The sequence below is a fragment of the Carassius gibelio genome, chromosome B9 (genome assembly GCF_023724105.1).
Source record: "Carassius gibelio isolate Cgi1373 ecotype wild population from Czech Republic chromosome B9, carGib1.2-hapl.c, whole genome shotgun sequence".
Lineage (NCBI taxonomy): Eukaryota > Metazoa > Chordata > Actinopteri > Cypriniformes > Cyprinidae > Carassius > Carassius gibelio.
Window position 1 is genome coordinate 32,652,461 of NC_068404.1, and position 19,010 is coordinate 32,671,470.

Below are 19,010 nucleotides of genomic sequence, written 5' to 3' on the forward strand. Positions count from 1 at the left end.
TGGTGGATCAGCACCTAGAAAGGACCTCTACTGCCCTGAAAGACAGCGGAGACCAGGACAACTAGAGCCCCATATACAGATCCCCTGTAAATACCTTGTCTCAGAGGACCACCAGGACAAGACCACAGGAAACAGATGATTCTTCTTCACAATCTGACTTTGCTGCAGCCTGGTTTCGTCTGGTCAGAGGAGAACTGGCCCCCCAACTGAGCCTGGTTTCTCCCAAGGTTTTTTTCTCCATTCTGTCACCGATCAGGTTTTGGTTCCTTGCCGCTGTCGCCTCTGGCTTGCTTAGTTGGGGTCACTTTATCTACAGCGATATCATTGACTTGATTGCAAATAAATGCACAGACACTATTTAAACTGAACAGAGATGACATAACTGAATTCAATGGTGAACTGCCTTTAACTATCATTTTGCATTATTGAGACACTGTTTTCCAAATGAATGTTGCTCAGTGCTTTGACGCAATGTATTTGGTTTAAAGCACTATATAAATAAAGTTGATTGATTGATTGATAAGATGATAATGAAAAGAAAAGGTAATATTGCATATAAAATTATATTCAAGTATGAACTAACTTGCACAATACTGTAAATATTCTTACTCTACCCTAAATCAGTGAAAATGTTTGGCTCAGTTTACAGAAAGTGTACGTCACACATCCTTTCATTATGATGCAACATAGTTTTCTCAGATGAGTATTTAACATCTTTATTCTTGTGGGGATTAGTGTGTAAGTGCTATACACAAACAATCTGTTGATTCAGATCGGCACTTCGGAGCCTGTTCGCGACTCGCGACTCGGTTGATTCAGATCGGCACTTCGGAGCATGTTCGCGACTCCGTTGATTCAGATCGGCACTTCGGAGCCTGTTCGCGACTCGCTTGATTCAGATCGGCACTTCGGAGCCTGTTCGCGACTCGGTTGATTCAGATCGCCACTTTGGAGCATGTTCGCGACTCCGTTGATTCGGATCGGCACTTTGGAGCATTTTCGCGGCTCCGTTGATTCATATTGAGACTCTGGGGAATGTTTGTGATTTATTTATTTTTTTAAATTCAGATATGTACTTCGAAGCAAGAAGTGTTTGTCAAACAGTTTATTAGTGATAACTGAATATTTGGGCCTGAGGCTTTTTTTTCTAACCTGTCGCTTTGATTTTTAAATGATTTCAATGACAGGAAGTTGCATGTGTTTTGTTTTATGAATTGTGGATGGATTTATCAACTGAGAAATAAAGTTGAACAGAAATGATCATGAACTCTTAAAGATGATAATGAAAAGAAAAGGTAATATTGCATATAAAATTATTTCCAAGTATGAACTAACTTGCGCAATACTGTAAATAATCTTACTCTACCCTAAATCAGTGAAAATGTTTGGCTCAGTTTACAGAAAGTGTACGTCACACTTCCTTTCATTATGATGCAACATAGTTTTCTCAGATGAATATTTAACATCTTTATTCTTGTGGGGATTAGTGGATAAGTGCTATACACAAACACACACACACACCGGTCAGAGTTTGGGATCAGAATGATTTTTTATGTGTTGTTGTTGTTGTTGTTGTTTTTACAGGAGTTTACTCATCAAAACTGCATTTATTTGATCACAAATACAGGAAAAAAGTGAAATATTATTATGAAGTAAAACAACTTTTTTATTTTAATATACATTAAAATCTATTTTATTTCTGTGATTTTCAGCATCATTCCTCCAGTCTTCAGTGTCACATGATCCTCACAAATCAGAATAATATGATGATTTATTATCAGAGTTGTGCTGCTGAAACTGTGATACTTCTTTCAGGATTCTTTGATGAATGAAATGTCAAAAAGAAGAGCATTTATTTAAAATAGAAGACTTTTCTAACAATAAACAATAGAGTTCAAAAGTTTATAACTCTTTTAGGATGTATTAAATTGATAAGAAGTGAAATAAAAGATTAGTATTGTTAGAAGAGATTTATATTTTGAATAAACGCTGTTCTTTAAAAAAAAAAGTATACATCGAAGAATCCGGAAAAAAGTATCACAGATTCCAAAATAATATTTGGCATCAGAAATATTAATAATTCTTATAATAAATCATCATATTAGACTGATTTCTGAAGATCATGTGACACTGAAGACTGGAGGAATGATGCTGAAAATACAGCTGCACATCACAGAAATAAATTATATTTTAAAGGATATTAAAATATAAACCATTATTTTTTATATATTTTATTTTCATAATTTTGAATTATTACTAAATACAACTTTTTTTGTATCAAACAGTTCATTGAACAATAATACATGAAGTACCTGAAGCTGACAATGAAGTAGATGTATAATAATTAGCAAAGATTATTAATTTAGTGCTGTAAACGCGCGTGTGAGGGGCGGAGACGAGCCGCGGAGCTTCGGTGAGGACCAAACACAGCAGAACGGTAGGAAACTTCACTCCTCTTATTATTTCTCTTTTACTAAAGCGATTTATTTTTAGATACGTGGTCTGAGTCTTTCATAGAGTTGTAGAGTTATTAGAGAAATAGAGTTATTTTTTACATTCTTTGATCGAAGTTTTCAGATCGGCACTTCGGAGCCTGTTCGCGACTCGGTTGATTCAGATCGGCACTTCGGAGCATGGTCGCGACTCCGTTGATTCAGATCGGGACTTCGGAGCCTGTTCGCGACTCGGTTGATTCAGATCGGCACTTCGGAGCCTGTTCGCGACTCGCGACTCGGTTGATTCAGATCGGCACTTCGGAGCCTGTTCGCGACTCGCGACTCGCTTGATTCAGATCGCCACTTCGGAGCCTGTTCGCGACTCGGTTGATTCAGATCGGCACTTCCGGAGCATGTTCGCGACTCGGTTGATTCAGATCGGCACTTCGGAGCATGTTCGCGGCTCCGTTGATTCAGATTGAGACTCTGGGGACTGTTTGTGATTTATTTATTTTTTTAAATTCGGATATGTACTTCGAAGCAAGAAGTGTTTGTCAAACAGTTCATTAGTGATAACTGAATATTTGGGCCAGACGCTTTTTTTTTCTAACCTGTCGCTTTGATTTTTAAATGATTTCAATGACAGGAAGTTGCATGTATTGTGTTTTATGAATTGTGGATGGATTTATCAACTGACAAATAAAGTTGAACAGAAATGATCATGAACTCTTTAAGAGGTCAGCTAATTCTCAGCACATAGAGACTCTTTCACCTAGATATCACACTGTAGAGACTGTGTCTGTTCCCCGAACTAGAAAATACAAAAAACGTCCAAACCAAGTTAAGGTTAATAATTTAATTGAGGTTCAACAAATAAAAAACAAATGCAATATGGATAAACAAATGATAAAGCTTGGCTTATTGAATATCAGATCCCTTTCTACGAAAACACTTTTTGTAAATAATATGATAACTGATCATAATATAGATGTGCTCTGTTTGACAGAAACCTGGCTAAAACCTGATGATTACATTATTTGAAATGAGTCCACCCCCCAAGATTACTGTTATAAACACGAGCCACGTCTAAAAGGCAAAGGTGGAGGTGTTGCTTCAATTTATAACAACGTTTTCAGGATTTCTCAGAGGGCAGGCTTCAAGTATAACTGGTTTGAAGTAATGGTGCTACATATAACATTATCCAGAGAAACAAATGTTAATGATAAATCCCCTGTTATGTTTGTACTGGCTACTGTACACAGGCCACCAGGCCACCATACAGACTTTATTAAAGAGTTTGCTGATTTTACATCCGAATTAGTTCTGGCTGCAGATAAAGTTTTAATAGTTGGTGATTTTAATATCCATGTCGATAATGAAAAAGATGCATTGGGATCAGCATTTATAGACATTCTGAACTCTATTGGTGTTAGACAACATGTTTCAGGACCTACTCATTGTCGAAATCATACTCTAGATTTAATACTGTCACATGGAATTGATGTTGATAGTGTTGAAATTATTCAGCCAAGTGATGATATCTCAGATCATTATTTAGTTCTGTGCAAACTTCATATAGCCAAAATTGTAAATTCTACTTCTTGTTACAAGTATCGAAGAACCATCACTTCTACCGCAAAAGACTGCTTTTTTAAGTTATCTTCCTGATGTATCCAAATTCCTTAGCATATCCAAAACCTCAGAACAACTTGATGATGTAACAGAAACTATGGACTCTCTCTTTTCTAGCACTTTAAATACAGTTGCTCCTTTACGCTTAAGGAAAACAGTTTGACACCATGGTATAATGAGCATACTCGCACCCTAAAGAGAGCAGCCCGAAAAATGGAGCGCAGCTGGAGGAAAACAAAACTAGAGGTATTTCGTATTGCTTGGCGGGAAAGTAACATATCCTACAGAAAAGCATTAAAAACTGCTAGATCTGATTACTTTTCTTCTCTTTTAGAAGAAAACAAACATAACCCCAGGTATTTATTCAATACAGTGGCTAAATTAATTAAAAATAAAGCCTCAACAAGTGTTGACATTTCCCAACACCACAGCAGTAATGACTTTATGAACTACTTTACTTCTAAAATCGATACTATTAGAGATAAAATTGCAACCATTCAGCCGTCAGCTACAGTATCACATCAGACAGTGCACTATAGACCCCCTGAGGAACAGTTCCACTCATTCTCTACTATAGGAGAGGAAGAATTGTATAAACTTGTTAAATCATCTAAACCTACAACATGTATGTTAGACCCTATACCATCTAAGCTCCTAAAAGAGGTGCTTCCAGAAGTTAATGGTCCTCTTTTGACTATTATTAATTCCTCATTGTCATTAGGATATGTCCCCAAAACTTTCAAACTGGCTGTTATTAAGCCTCTCATAAAAAAAACACAACTTGACCCCAAAGAACTAGTTAATTATAGACCAATCTCGAATCTCCCTTTTCTGCCCAAGATACTAGAAAAGGTGGTATCCTCACAATTATGTTCCTTCTTAGAGAAAAATGGTATATGTGAGGATTTCCAGTCAGGATTTAGCCGTATCATAGTACTGAGACTGCTCTCCTTAGAGTTACAAATGATCTGCTCTTATCATCTGATCGTGGGTGTATCTCTCTATTAGTTTTATTGGATCTTAGTGCTGCGTTTGACACAATTGACCACAGCATTCTTTTGCATAGACTTGAACACTTTGTTGGCATCAGTGGAAGTGCACTAGCATGGTTTAAATCGTACTTATATGACCGCCATCAGTTCGTAGCAGTGAATGAAGATGTATCATATCGATCACAAGTGCAGTATGGAGTACCTCAAGGCTCAGTACTAGGGCCGCTACTCTTCACACTTTATATGTTACCCTTGGGAGATATCATCAGGAAACATGGTGTTAGCTTTCACTGTTATGCTGATGATACTCAGCTCTATAATTCTTCGCGGCCCAGTGAAACACACCAATTTGAAAAACTAATGGAATGCATAGTCGATATAAAAAATTGGATGACGAGTAATTTCTTACTGCTAAATTCAGAAAAAACAGAAGTGTTAATTATACGACCTAAAAACTCTGCTTGCAATAACCTAGAACACGGTCTAAGACTTGATGGTTGCTCTGTCAATTCTTTGTCATCAGTTAGGAAGCTAGGTGTGCTATTTGATCGCAATCTTTCCTTAGAAAGCCACGTTTCTAGCGTTTGTAAAACTGCATTTTTCCATCTCAAAAATATATCTAAATTACGGCCTATCCTCTCAATGTCAAATGCAGAAATGTTAATCCATGCATTTATGACTTCAAGGTTAGATTGTTGTAATGCTTTATTGGGTGGTTGTTCTGCACGCTTAGTAAACAAACTACAGCTAGTCCACAATGCAGCAGCAAGAGTTCTTACAGGAACCAGGAAGTATGACCATATTAGCCCGGTCCTGTCATCGCTGCACTGGCTCCCTATCAAACATCCTATAGATTTTTAAATATTGCTTATTACTTATAAAGCCCTGAACGGTTTAGCACCTCAGTATTTGAATGACCTCCTTTTTACATTATACTCCTCTACGTCCGCTACGTTCTCAAAACTCAGGTAATTTGATAATACCTAGAATATCAAAATCAACTGCGGGTGGCAGGTCCTTTTCCTATTTGGCGCCTAAACTCTGGAATAACCTACCTAACATTGTTCGGGAGGCAGACACACTCTTGCAGTTTAAATCTAGATTGAAGACCTCTCTCTTTAACCTGGCATACACATAACATACTAATATGCTTTTAATATCCAAATCCGTTAAAGGTTTTTTAGGCTGCATTAATAAGGTAAACCGGAACCGGAAACACTTCACATAACGTGTACCTTCTACATCATTAGAAGAATGGCATCTACGCTAATATTTGTCTGTTTCTCTCTTGTTCCGAGGTCACCGTGGCCACCAGATCCAGTCTGTATCCAGACCAGAGTGTCACTGCAGCCACCCGGATCCAGTACGAATCCAGACATGATGGTGGATCAGCACCTAGAAAGGACCTCTACTGCCCTGAAAGACAGCGGAGACCAGGACAACTAGAGCCCCATATACAGATCCCCTGTAAATACCTTGTCTCAGAGGACCACCAGGACAAGACCACAGGAAACAGATGATTCTTCTTCACAATCTGACTTTGCTGCAGCCTGGTTTCGTCTGGTCAGAGGAGAACTGGCCCCCCAACTGAGCCTGGTTTCTCCCAAGGTTTTTTTCTCCATTCTGTCACCGATCGGGTTTTGGTTCCTTGCCGCTGTCGCCTCTGGCTTGCTTAGTTGGGGTCACTTTATCTACAGCGATATCATTGACTTGATTGCAAATAAATGCACAGACACTATTTAAACTGAACAGAGATGACATAACTGAATTCAATGGTGAACTGCCTTTAACTATCATTTTGCATTATTGAGACACTGTTTTCCAAATGAATGTTGCTCAGTGCTTTGACGCAATGTATTTGGTTTAAAGCACTATATAAATAAAGTTGATTGATTGATTGATAAGATGATAATGAAAAGAAAAGGTAATATTGCATATAAAATTATATTCAAGTATGAACTAACTTGCACAATACTGTAAATATTCTTACCCTACCGTAAATCAGTGAAAATGTTTGGCTCAGTTTACAGAAAGTGTACGTCACACATCCTTTCATTATGATGCAACATAGTTTTCTCAGATGAGTATTTAACATCTTTATTCTTGTGGGGATTAGTGTGTAAGTGCTATACACAAACAATCTGTTGATTCAGATCGGCACTTCGGAGCCTGTTCGCGACTCGCGACTCGGTTGATTCAGATCGGCACTTCGGAGCATGTTCGCGACTCCGTTGATTCAGATCGGCACTTCGGAGCCTGTTCGCGACTCGCTTGATTCAGATCGGCACTTCGGAGCCTGTTCGCGACTCGGTTGATTCAGATCGCCACTTCGGAGCATGTTCGCGACTCCGTTGATTCAGATCGGCACTTTGGAGCATTTTCGCGGCTCCGTTGATTCATATTGAGACTCTGGGGAATGTTTGTGATTTATTTATTTTTTTAAATTCAGATATGTACTTCGAAGCAAGAAGTGTTTGTCAAACAGTTTATTAGTGATAACTGAATATTTGGGCCTGAGGCTTTTTTTTCTAACCTGTCGCTTTGATTTTTAAATGATTTCAATGACAGGAAGTTGCATGTGTTTTGTTTTATGAATTGTGGATGGATTTATCAACTGAGAAATAAAGTTGAACAGAAATGATCATGAACTCTTAAAGATGATAATGAAAAGAAAAGGTAATATTGCATATAAAATTATTTCCAAGTATGAACTAACTTGCGCAATACTGTAAATAATCTTACTCTACCCTAAATCAGTGAAAATGTTTGGCTCAGTTTACAGAAAGTGTACGTCACACTTCCTTTCATTATGATGCAACATAGTTTTCTCAGATGAATATTTAACATCTTTATTCTTGTGGGGATTAGTGGATAAGTGCTATACACAAACACACACACACACCGGTCAGAGTTTGGGATCAGAATGATTTTTTATGTGTTGTTGTTGTTGTTGTTGTTTTTACAGGAGTTTACTCATCAAAACTGCATTTATTTGATCACAAATACAGGAAAAAAAGTGAAATATTATTATGAAGTAAAACAACTTTTTTATTTTAATATACATTAAAATCTATTTTATTTCTGTGATTTTCAGCATCATTCCTCCAGTCTTCAGTGTCACATGATCCTCACAAATCAGAATAATATGATGATTTATTATCAGAGTTGTGCTGCTGAAACTGTGATACTTCTTTCAGGATTCTTTGATGAATGAAATGTCAAAAAGAAGAGCATTTATTTAAAATAGAAGACTTTTCTAACAATAAACAATAGAGTTCAAAAGTTTATAACTCTTTTAGGATGTATTAAATTGATAAGAAGTGAAATCAAAGATTAGTATTGTTAGAAGAGATTTATATTTTGAATAAACGCTGTTCTTTAAAAAAAAAAGTATACATCGAAGAATCCGGAAAAAAGTATCACAGATTCCAAAATAATATTTGGCATCACAAATATTAATAATTCTTATAATAAATCATCATATTAGACTGATTTCTGAAGATCATGTGACACTGAAGACTGGAGGAATGATGCTGAAAATACAGCTGCACATCACAGAAATAAATTATATTTTAAAGGATATTAAAATATAAACCATTATTTTTTATATATTTTATTTTCATAATTTTGAATTATTACTAAATACAACTTTTTTTGTATCAAACAGTTCATTGAACAATAATACATGAAGTACCTGAAGCTGACAATGAAGTAGATGTATAATAATTAGCAAAGATTATTAATTTAGTGCTGTAAACGCGCGTGTGAGGGGCGGAGACGAGCCGCGGAGCTTCGGTGAGGACCAAACACAGCAGAACGGTAGGAAACTTCACTCCTCTTATTATTTCTCTTTTACTAAAGCGATTTATTTTTAGATACGTGGTCTGAGTCTTTCATAGAGTTGTAGAGTTATTAGAGAAATAGAGTTATTTTTTACATTCTTTGATCGAAGTTTTCAGATCGGCACTTCGGAGCCTGTTCGCGACTCGGTTGATTCAGATCGGCACTTCGGAGCATGGTCGCGACTCCGTTGATTCAGATCGGGACTTCGGAGCCTGTTCGCGACTCGGTTGATTCAGATCGGCACTTCGGAGCCTGTTCGCGACTCGCGACTCGGTTGATTCAGATCGGCACTTCGGAGCCTGTTCGCGACTCGGTTGATTCAGATCGGCACTTCGGAGCCTGTTCGCGACTCGCTTGATTCAGATCGCCACTTCGGAGCCTGTTCGCGACTCGGTTGATTCAGATCGGCACTTCCGGAGCATGTTCGCGACTCGGTTGATTCAGATCGGCACTTCGGAGCATGTTCGCGGCTCCGTTGATTCAGATTGAGACTCTGGGGACTGTTTGTGATTTATTTATTTTTTTAAATTCGGATATGTACTTCGAAGCAAGAAGTGTCTGTCAAACAGTTCATTAGTGATAACTGAATATTTGGGCCAGACGCTTTTTTTTTCTAACCTGTCGCTTTGATTTTTAAATGATTTCAATGACAGGAAGTTGCATGTATTGTGTTTTATGAATTGTGGATGGATTTATCAACTGAGAAATAAAGTTGAAAAGAAATGATCATGAACTCTTTAAGAGGTCAGCTAATTCTCAGCACATAGAGACTCTTTCACCTAGATATCACACTGTAGAGACTGTGTCTGTTCCCCGAACTAGAAAATACAAAAAACGTCCAAACCAAGTTAAGGTTAATAATTTAATTGAGGTTCAACAAATAAAAAACAAATGCAATATGGATAAACAAATGATAAAGCTTGGCTTATTGAATATCAGATCCCTTTCTACGAAAACACTTTTTGTAAATAATATGATAACTGATCATAATATAGATGTGCTCTGTTTGACAGAAACCTGGCTAAAACCTGATGATTACATTATTTGAAATGAGTCCACCCCCCAAGATTACTGTTATAAACACGAGCCACGTCTAAAAGGCAAAGGTGGAGGTGTTGCTTCAATTTATAACAACGTTTTCAGGATTTCTCAGAGGGCAGGCTTCAAGTATAACTGGTTTGAAGTAATGGTGCTACATATAACATTATCCAGAGAAACAAATGTTAATGATAAATCCCCTGTTATGTTTGTACTGGCTACTGTACACAGGCCACCAGGCCACCATACAGACTTTATTAAAGAGTTTGCTGATTTTACATCCGAATTAGTTCTGGCTGCAGATAAAGTTTTAATAGTTGGTGATTTTAATATCCATGTCGATAATGAAAAAGATGCATTGGGATCAGCATTTATAGACATTCTGAACTCTATTGGTGTTAGACAACATGTTTCAGGACCTACTCATTGTCGAAATCATACTCTAGATTTAATACTGTCACATGGAATTGATGTTGATAGTGTTGAAATTATTCAGCCAAGTGATGATATCTCAGATCATTATTTAGTTCTGTGCAAACTTCATATAGCCAAAATTGTAAATTCTACTTCTTGTTACAAGTATCGAAGAACCATCACTTCTACCGCAAAAGACTGCTTTTTTAAGTTATCTTCCTGATGTATCCAAATTCCTTAGCATATCCAAAACCTCAGAACAACTTGATGATGTAACAGAAACTATGGACTCTCTCTTTTCTAGCACTTTAAATACAGTTGCTCCTTTACGCTTAAGGAAGGTTAAGGAAAACAGTTTGACACCATGGTATAATGAGCATACTCGCACCCTAAAGAGAGCAGCCCGAAAAATGGAGCGCAGCTGGAGGAAAACAAAACTAGAGGTATTTCGTATTGCTTGGCGGGAAAGTAACATATCCTACAGAAAAGCATTAAAAACTGCTAGATCTGATTACTTTTCTTCTCTTTTAGAAGAAAACAAACATAACCCCAGGTATTTATTCAATACAGTGGCTAAATTAATTAAAAATAAAGCCTCAACAAGTGTTGACATTTCCCAACACCACAGCAGTAATGACTTTATGAACTACTTTACTTCTAAAATCGATACTATTAGAGATAAAATTGCAACCATTCAGCCGTCAGCTACAGTATCACATCAGACAGTGCACTATAGACCCCCTGAGGAACAGTTCCACTCATTCTCTACTATAGGAGAGGAAGAATTGTGTAAACTTGTTAAATCATCTAAACCTACAACATGTATGTTAGACCGTATACCATCTAAGCTCCTAAAAGAGGTGCTTCCAGAAGTTAATGGTCCTCTTTTGACTATTATTAATTCCTCATTGTCATTAGGATATGTCCCCAAAACTTTCAAACTGGCTGTTATTAAGCCTCTCATAAAAAAACCACAACTTGACCCCAAAGAACTAGTTAATTATAGACCAATCTCGAATCTCCCTTTTCTGCCCAAGATACTAGAAAAGGTGGTATCCTCACAATTATGTTCCTTCTTAGAGAAAAATGGTATATGTGAGGATTTCCAGTCAGGATTTAGCCGTATCATAGTACTGAGACTGCTCTCCTTAGAGTTACAAATGATCTGCTCTTATCATCTGATCGTGGGTGTATCTCTCTATTAGTTTTATTGGATCTTAGTGCTGCGTTTGACACAATTGACCACAGCATTCTTTTGCATAGACTTGAACACTTTGTTGGCATCAGTGGAAGTGCACTAGCATGGTTTAAATCGTACTTATATGACCGCCATCAGTTCGTAGCAGTGAATGAAGATGTATCATATCGATCACAAGTGCAGTATGGAGTACCTCAAGGCTCAGTACTAGGGCCGCTACTCTTCACACTTTATATGTTACCCTTGGGAGATATCATCAGGAAACATGGTGTTAGCTTTCACTGTTATGCTGATGATACTCAGCTCTATAATTCTTCGCGGCCCAGTGAAACACACCAATTTGAAAAACTAATGGAATGCATAGTCGATATAAAAAATTGGATGACGAGTAATTTCTTACTGCTAAATTCAGAAAAAACAGAAGTGTTAATTATACGACCTAAAAACTCTGCTTGCAATAACCTAGAACACGGTCTAAGACTTGATGGTTGCTCTGTCAATTCTTTGTCATCAGTTAGGAAGCTAGGTGTGCTATTTGATCGCAATCTTTCCTTAGAAAGCCACGTTTCTAGCGTTTGTAAAACTGCATTTTTCCATCTCAAAAATATATCTAAATTACGGCCTATCCTCTCAATGTCAAATGCAGAAATGTTAATCCATGCATTTATGACTTCAAGGTTAGATTGTTGTAATGCTTTATTGGGTGGTTGTTCTGCACGCTTAGTAAACAAACTACAGCTAGTCCACAATGCAGCAGCAAGAGTTCTTACAGGAACCAGGAAGTATGACCATATTAGCCCGGTCCTGTCATCGCTGCACTGGCTCCCTATCAAACATCCTATAGATTTTTAAATATTGCTTATTACTTATAAAGCCCTGAACGGTTTAGCACCTCAGTATTTGAATGACCTCCTTTTTACATTATACTCCTCTACGTCCGCTACGTTCTCAAAACTCAGGCAATTTGATAATACCTAGAATATCAAAATCAACTGCGGGTGGCAGGTCCTTTTCCTATTTGGCGCCTAAACTCTGGAATAACCTACCTAACATTGTTCGGGAGGCAGACACACTCTTGCAGTTTAAATCTAGATTGAAGACCTCTCTCTTTAACCTGGCATACACATAACATACTAATATGCTTTTAATATCCAAATCCGTTAAAGGTTTTTTAGGCTGCATTAATAAGGTAAACCGGAACCGGAAACACTTCACATAACGTGTACCTTCTACATCATTAGAAGAATGGCATCTACGCTAATATTTGTCTGTTTCTCTCTTGTTCCGAGGTCACCGTGGCCACCAGATCCAGTCTGTATCCAGACCAGAGTGTCACTGCAGCCACCCGGATCCAGTACGAATCCAGACATGATGGTGGATCAGCACCTAGAAAGGACCTCTACTGCCCTGAAAGACAGCGGAGACCAGGACAACTAGAGCCCCATATACAGATCCCCTGTAAATACCTTGTCTCAGAGGACCACCAGGACAAGACCACAGGAAACAGATGATTCTTCTTCACAATCTGACTTTGCTGCAGCCTGGTTTCGTCTGGTCAGAGGAGAACTGGCCCCCCAACTGAGCCTGGTTTCTCCCAAGGTTTTTTTCTCCATTCTGTCACCGATCGGGTTTTGGTTCCTTGCCGCTGTCGCCTCTGGCTTGCTTAGTTGGGGTCACTTTATCTACAGCGATATCATTGACTTGATTGCAAATAAATGCACAGACACTATTTAAACTGAACAGAGATGACATAACTGAATTCAATGGTGAACTGCCTTTAACTATCATTTTGCATTATTGAGACACTGTTTTCCAAATGAATGTTGCTCAGTGCTTTGACGCAATGTATTTGGTTTAAAGCACTATATAAATAAAGTTGATTGATTGATTGATAAGATGATAATGAAAAGAAAAGGTAATATTGCATATAAAATTATATTCAAGTATGAACTAACTTGCACAATACTGTAAATATTCTTACTCTACCGTAAATCAGCGAAAATGTTTGGCTCAGTTTACAGAAAGTGTACGTCACACATCCTTTCATTATGATGCAACATAGTTTTCTCAGATGAGTATTTAACATCTTTATTCTTGTGGGGATTAGTGTGTAAGTGCTATACACAAACAATCTGTTGATTCAGATCGGCACTTCGGAGCCTGTTCGCGACTCGCGACTCGGTTGATTCAGATCGGCACTTCGGAGCATGTTCTCGACTCCGTTGATTCAGATCGGCACTTCGGAGCCTGTTCGCGACTCGCTTGATTCAGATCGGCACTTCGGAGCCTGTTCGCGACTCGGTTGATTCAGATCGCCACTTCGGAGCATGTTCGCGACTCCGTTGATTCAGATCGGCACTTTGGAGCATTTTCGCGGCTCCGTTGATTCATATTGAGACTCTGGGGAATGTTTGTGATTTATTTATTTTTTTAAATTCAGATATGTACTTCGAAGCAAGAAGTGTTTGTCAAACAGTTTATTAGTGATAACTGAATATTTGGGCCTGAGGCTTTTTTTTCTAACCTGTCGCTTTGATTTTTAAATGATTTCAATGACAGGAAGTTGCATGTGTTTTGTTTTATGAATTGTGGATGGATTTATCAACTGAGAAATAAAGTTGAACAGAAATGATCATGAACTCTTAAAGATGATAATGAAAAGAAAAGGTAATATTGCATATAAAATTATTTCCAAGTATGAACTAACTTGCGCAATACTGTAAATAATCTTACTCTACCCTAAATCAGTGAAAATGTTTGGCTCAGTTTACAGAAAGTGTACGTCACACTTCCTTTCATTATGATGCAACATAGTTTTCTCAGATGAATATTTAACATCTTTATTCTTGTGGGGATTAGTGGATAAGTGCTATACACAAACACACACACACACCGGTCAGAGTTTGGGATCAGAATGATTTTTTATGTGTTGTTGTTGTTGTTGTTGTTTTTACAGGAGTTTACTCATCAAAACTGCATTTATTTGATCACAAATACAGGAAAAAAAGTGAAATATTATTATGAAGTAAAACAACTTTTTTATTTTAATATACATTAAAATCTATTTTATTTCTGTGATTTTCAGCATCATTCCTCCAGTCTTCAGTGTCACATGATCCTCACAAATCAGAATAATATGATGATTTATTATCAGAGTTGTGCTGCTGAAACTGTGATACTTCTTTCAGGATTCTTTGATGAATGAAATGTCAAAAAGAAGAGCATTTATTTAAAATAGAAGACTTTTCTAACAATAAACAATAGAGTTCAAAAGTTTATAACTCTTTTAGGATGTATTAAATTGATAAGAAGTGAAATCAAAGATTAGTATTGTTAGAAGAGATTTATATTTTGAATAAACGCTGTTCTTTAAAAAAAAAAGTATACATCGAAGAATCCGGAAAAAAGTATCACAGATTCCAAAATAATATTTGGCATCACAAATATTAATAATTCTTATAATAAATCATCATATTAGACTGATTTCTGAAGATCATGTGACACTGAAGACTGGAGGAATGATGCTGAAAATACAGCTGCACATCACAGAAATAAATTATATTTTAAAGGATATTAAAATATAAACCATTATTTTTTATATATTTTATTTTCATAATTTTGAATTATTACTAAATACAACTTTTTTTGTATCAAACAGTTCATTGAACAATAATACATGAAGTACCTGAAGCTGACAATGAAGTAGATGTATAATAATTAGCAAAGATTATTAATTTAGTGCTGTAAACGCGCGTGTGAGGGGCGGAGACGAGCCGCGGAGCTTCAGTGAGGACCAAACACAGCAGAACGGTAGGAAACTTCACTCCTCTTATTATTTCTCTTTTACTAAAGCGATTTATTTTTAGATACGTGGTCTGAGTCTTTCATAGAGTTGTAGAGTTATTAGAGAAATAGAGTTATTTTTTACATTCTTTGATCGAAGTTTTCAGATCGGCACTTCGGAGCCTGTTCGCGACTCGGTTGATTCAGATCGGCACTTCGGAGCATGGTCGCGACTCCGTTGATTCAGATCGGGACTTCGGAGCCTGTTCGCGACTCGGTTGATTCAGATCGGCACTTCGGAGCCTGTTCGCGACTCGCGACTCGGTTGATTCAGATCGGCACTTCGGAGCCTGTTCGCGACTCGGTTGATTCAGATCGGCACTTCGGAGCCTGTTCGCGACTCGCTTGATTCAGATCGCCACTTCGGAGCCTGTTCGCGACTCGGTTGATTCAGATCGGCACTTCCGGAGCATGTTCGCGACTCGGTTGATTCAGATCGGCACTTCGGAGCATGTTCGCGGCTCCGTTGATTCAGATTGAGACTCTGGGGACTGTTTGTGATTTATTTATTTTTTTAAATTCGGATATGTACTTCGAAGCAAGAAGTGTCTGTCAAACAGTTCATTAGTGATAACTGAATATTTGGGCCAGACGCTTTTTTTTTCTAACCTGTCGCTTTGATTTTTAAATGATTTCAATGACAGGAAGTTGCATGTATTGTGTTTTATGAATTGTGGATGGATTTATCAACTGAGAAATAAAGTTGAAAAGAAATGATCATGAACTCTTTAAGAGGTCAGCTAATTCTCAGCACATAGAGACTCTTTCACCTAGATATCACACTGTAGAGACTGTGTCTGTTCCCCGAACTAGAAAATACAAAAAACGTCCAAACCAAGTTAAGGTTAATAATTTAATTGAGGTTCAACAAATAAAAAACAAATGCAATATGGATAAACAAATGATAAAGCTTGGCTTATTGAATATCAGATCCCTTTCTACGAAAACACTTTTTGTAAATAATATGATAACTGATCATAATATAGATGTGCTCTGTTTGACAGAAACCTGGCTAAAACCTGATGATTACATTATTTGAAATGAGTCCACCCCCCAAGATTACTGTTATAAACACGAGCCACGTCTAAAAGGCAAAGGTGGAGGTGTTGCTTCAATTTATAACAACGTTTTCAGGATTTCTCAGAGGGCAGGCTTCAAGTATAACTGGTTTGAAGTAATGGTGCTACATATAACATTATCCAGAGAAACAAATGTTAATGATAAATCCCCTGTTATGTTTGTACTGGCTACTGTACACAGGCCACCAGGCCACCATACAGACTTTATTAAAGAGTTTGCTGATTTTACATCCGAATTAGTTCTGGCTGCAGATAAAGTTTTAATAGTTGGTGATTTTAATATCCATGTCGATAATGAAAAAGATGCATTGGGATCAGCATTTATAGACATTCTGAACTCTATTGGTGTTAGACAACATGTTTCAGGACCTACTCATTGTCGAAATCATACTCTAGATTTAATACTGTCACATGGAATTGATGTTGATAGTGTTGAAATTATTCAGCCAAGTGATGATATCTCAGATCATTATTTAGTTCTGTGCAAACTTCATATAGCCAAAATTGTAAATTCTACTTCTTGTTACAAGTATCGAAGAACCATCACTTCTACCGCAAAAGACTGCTTTTTTAAGTTATCTTCCTGATGTATCCAAATTCCTTAGCATATCCAAAACCTCAGAACAACTTGATGATGTAACAGAAACTATGGACTCTCTCTTTTCTAGCACTTTAAATACAGTTGCTCCTTTACGCTTAAGGAAGGTTAAGGAAAACAGTTTGACACCATGGTATAATGAGCATACTCGCACCCTAAAGAGAGCAGCCCGAAAAATGGAGCGCAGCTGGAGGAAAACAAAACTAGAGGTATTTCGTATTGCTTGGCGGGAAAGTAACATATCCTACAGAAAAGCATTAAAAACTGCTAGATCTGATTACTTTTCTTCTCTTTTAGAAGAAAACAAACATAACCCCAGGTATTTATTCAATACAGTGGCTAAATTAATTAAAAATAAAGCCTCAACAAGTGTTGACATTTCCCAACACCACAGCAGTAATGACTTTATGAACTACTTTACTTCTAAAATCGATACTATTAGAGATAAAATTGCAACCATTCAGCCGTCAGCTACAGTATCACATCAGACAGTGCACTATAGACCCCCTGAGGAACAGTTCCACTCATTCTCTACTATAGGAGAGGAAGAATTGTATAAACTTGTTAAATCATCTAAACCTACAACATGTATGTTAGACCCTATACCATCTAAGCTCCTAAAAGAGGTGCTTCCAGAAGTTAATGGTCCTCTTTTGACTATTATTAATTCCTCATTGTCATTAGGATATGTCCCCAAAACTTTCAAACTGGCTGTTATTAAGCCTCTCATAAAAAAAACCACAACTTGACCCCAAAGAACTAGTTAATTATAGACCAATCTCGAATCTCCCTTTTCTGCCCAAGATACTAGAAAAGGTGGTATCCTCACAATTATGTTCCTTCTTAGAGAAAAATGGTATATGTGAGGATTTCCAGTCAGGATTTAGCCGTATCATAGTACTGAGACTGCTCTCCTTAGAGTTACAAATGATCTGCTCTTATCATCTGATCGTGGGTGTATCTCTCTATTAGTTTTATTGGATCTTAGTGCTGCGTTTGACACAATTGACCACAGCATTCTTTTGCATAGACTTGAACACTTTGTTGGCATCAGTGGAAGTGCACTAGCATGGTTTAAATCGTACTTATATGACCGCCATCAGTTCGTAGCAGTGAATGAAGATGTATCATATCGATCACAAGTGCAGTATGGAGTACCTCAAGGCTCAGTACTAGGGCCGCTACTCTTCACACTTTATATGTTACCCTTGGGAGATATCATCAGGAAACATGGTGTTAGCTTTCACTGTTATGCTGATGATACTCAGCTCTATAATTCTTCGCGGCCCAGTGAAACACACCAATTTGAAAAACTAATGGAATGCATAGTCGATATAAAAAATTGGATGACGAGTAATTTCTTACTGCTAAATTCAGAAAAAACAGAAGTGTTAATTATACGACCTAAAAACTCTGCTTGCAATAACCTAGAACACGGTCTAAGACTTGATGGTTGCTCTGTCAATTCTTTGTCATCAGTTAGGAACCTAGGTGTGCTATTTGATCGCAATCTTTCCTTAGAAAGCCACGTTTCTAGCGTTTGTAAAACTGCATTTTTCCATCTCAAAAATATATCTAAATTACGGCCTATCCTCTCAATGTCAAATGCAGAAATGTTAATCCATGCATTTATGACTTCAAGGTTAGATTGTTGTAATGCTTTATTGGGTGGTTGTTCTGCACGCTTAGTAAACAAACTACAGCTAGTCCACAATGCAGCAGCAAGAGTTCTTACAGGAACCAGGAAGTATGACCATATTAGCCCGGTCCTGTCATCGCTGCACTGGCTCCCTATCAAACATCCTATAGATTTTTAAATATTGCTTATTACTTATAAAGCCCTGAACGGTTTAGCACCTCAGTATTTGAATGACCTCCTTTTACATTATACTCCTCTACGTCCGCTACGTTCTCAAAACTCAGGCAATTTGATAATAC

General features: G+C 37.4%; 1 protein-coding gene across 6 annotated transcripts in view; it reads left to right on the top strand.

Annotated features, from left to right (window-relative positions):
• The window catches only part of LOC127964937 (uncharacterized), a 420,295-nt gene that overhangs the window by 379,564 nt on the left and 21,721 nt on the right, over positions 1-19,010 (top strand). Inside the window, exon 2 of one of the 6 annotated variants that reach the window (XR_008155155.1) lies at positions 17,180-18,124. The exons of 4 other annotated variants lie outside the window; for them this stretch is intronic. The gene's annotated coding sequence lies outside the window, so the exon portion shown is untranslated. Of the gene's footprint in view, positions 1-10,695; positions 10,967-17,179; positions 18,125-19,010 lie in introns of those variants that run through there. One more of the 6 variants, XR_008155161.1, reaches the window with a different exon arrangement.